We start from the raw sequence: 2,419 nt of genomic DNA on the forward strand, positions 1-2,419 counted from the left end.
AACTATTAAAAATAATAGAAATTGGAAAGAAAAATTTATATTTTTAATTAAATATTGTTTGTGTGTTTATTTATTTTTATTATTTTAATATATATTTTTTATAAAGAAATTGAGATATTCTCAATTTTTTTTAATTTTTTGATTTTTTAATAAAAAAGGAAAGAAGAAAGTATTCAAAAAAAGAAAATCAATATTTTTTGTTTAAAATCACATTATATTTGTTAAAGAAAAAATAATTTAGATTTAAATTTTGTATCTTTAACTAATATGAAAAAAATATTTTTAGTATCTTTTTCTTCTCATTAATTCATAAATATAATATCTCATCTATTAATCAATCAATGGAATAAATAAAGAGATCTATAATAAATTAAAATTAAATTGTATTTTCCTTGCCTTTCATTGTATAATGAATCTCAATAAATAATAGATTCTATCATAAATCATCACTTGTACAGAAATATGAATGATACATTCATATGTTTTACCATTGATGAATGTCAAAGTTTATTGCTGTTTATTAATCTTCGATAATATAATATAATTTTAATTATATTATATAATTTTAATTTAATTTTAATTGGTTTTACGTTACATCTGTTTTATTCTTCGTTATTTACACATTTTTTTTTACATAAATTATTATATATTTGGATTAAATTATTTATGTAAGATTAAATGTAATTTGTAATTTTAATATTAGAATTGCTGATTTGTAAATCAAATAATTAAAAAAAATAATTGTGAAATTAATTTGTATTATGATTTCTTTGGCAAATTTTATTTTTTTATTCTTGGTTTTCGTTTTATTTTAGCTTGTAGAATCATCTCTTAAATTATTGATATCTTTTATATATTATTTATAGCATGTGAATATATTATATATGATTTACTCCTGAAATTATCGTGAGTTAAAAAGAAAAGAAGAATGGCTATAACAATAACTTTGATCTTGTAATTAACAAGATGAATATGAAACGATGCGTGAGAATATGCGAATCATAGTTATGTTTTCCAGGGCCGAATTATTGCACTTTCTCTGAATTTACTATCGTCGTGTGAGAATCTTTTTTGATAGAATACAATGAAAATAATTAGATTTAGAGACACAAAAATACCGGAAATGGTATAACATATTCTGTAATCAGTATCATTTGATATTTATTTCCGGTATATAATTTCTCTTTTTTTATCTATAATTAGAGACTCTTACATATTTATTTCTGTCATTATTTTAATATAATGTGAGACCAGAAACTTTTCATTTTCTTCTTTATAGAAATGACACAACTTAATAATTATAAATATTATAAATGAAGAAAATATAGAATTAAATTTTCTTAAATTTTACATATAATTTATTCACATATTATTAATCAAAATATCAAATTAATATTATTAAAATTATCATTGATAATTAAATAACAAATAATATAATATTGTGAATTAAATTTATGAAACTATTTTTTGTATCTTATAATATTTATCTTATTATATATATTATATATATATATATATCTTATTATATTATCTTATAACATAAATAGTTTTATATGTTAGTTCAAAATGAAATATTCAGAAATCAAATTGATTAATTTCAATTATATTGTTAGATTTCAATTTTACTTACGTTGTTAAAAATAATTAAGTTTTTCTTCATAATTTAAAATCAGATTTTTTTCAGAATTGATATTTATCAGAAATTGTAATGCCGTTTACTTTTATAAGAGTGCGTATATGTGAAGAAAATGGCAGGTATTTAGTGAGGTAAAATAACAAGACAGAACTTGTAAGACGTCTTGTCAGTCAACAGCCTCAGATATTCATGGGATTCTCCCCGTTGAAAATATACGTCGCTCATAATTTGCCTCACTATTTTACTCGATATTTTAACCAAGCTTTCACCGCAAACAATCTTTCAGCTGTTGTCGAATCGCTATTGTTAACCAAAGTGTGTAAATTTTCATAGTTATATACAACGTGACTTCGAAAAAATGCAATAAATTTTGATAAATTAAATATTTATTTAATTTAATATAATTAAATCGATTCGATTTTCTTCTCTTTTTTCATTTAATTAATGATATATTATAATTTAATTAGTGATAATTATTATGAATATTATTAGAGAATATAAGTCTTCATATTGATTGCATAAAGTCATAATGAATGCAGAAAATTTTGTTAAGTTTTAAATTAATAATATATTAATAATATATAAAAATATTATAAATATCATTATAAATAATCATTAATTATCAATATTGTTAATAGGAGATATAATGATTGAATTTTGGAAAATTGAATGTTTGATTTTTTTTAATGTATCTTTATAAAAATATTTGTATCTTTATATTATATAAATATAAATATTATATATTTATAATATAATATAATTTTTAAATTATTTTATGATTGA

At 18.8% G+C, this 2,419-nt stretch overlaps 1 protein-coding gene and 1 long non-coding RNA gene across 6 annotated transcripts in view; one reads left to right on the top strand and one right to left on the bottom strand.

Annotated features, from left to right (window-relative positions):
• LOC102678196 (ras-related protein Rab-32) overlaps window positions 1-2,419 on the top strand; it is a 54,233-nt gene that overhangs the window by 22,436 nt on the left and 29,378 nt on the right. The gene's annotated exons all lie outside the window — the stretch shown is intronic.
• Window positions 1-2,419, bottom strand: part of LOC116186762 — a 19,971-nt gene that overhangs the window by 2,612 nt on the left and 14,940 nt on the right. Inside the window, exon 2 of the long non-coding RNA XR_004151769.1 lies at window positions 1,289-1,290. This is a non-coding gene — a long non-coding RNA (uncharacterized LOC116186762). The remainder of the gene's footprint in view (window positions 1-1,288; window positions 1,291-2,419) is intronic.

This window comes from Apis dorsata, unplaced genomic scaffold (genome assembly GCF_000469605.1).
Source record: "Apis dorsata unplaced genomic scaffold, Apis dorsata 1.3 scaffold_52, whole genome shotgun sequence".
Taxonomy (NCBI): Eukaryota; Metazoa; Arthropoda; class Insecta; order Hymenoptera; family Apidae; genus Apis; species Apis dorsata.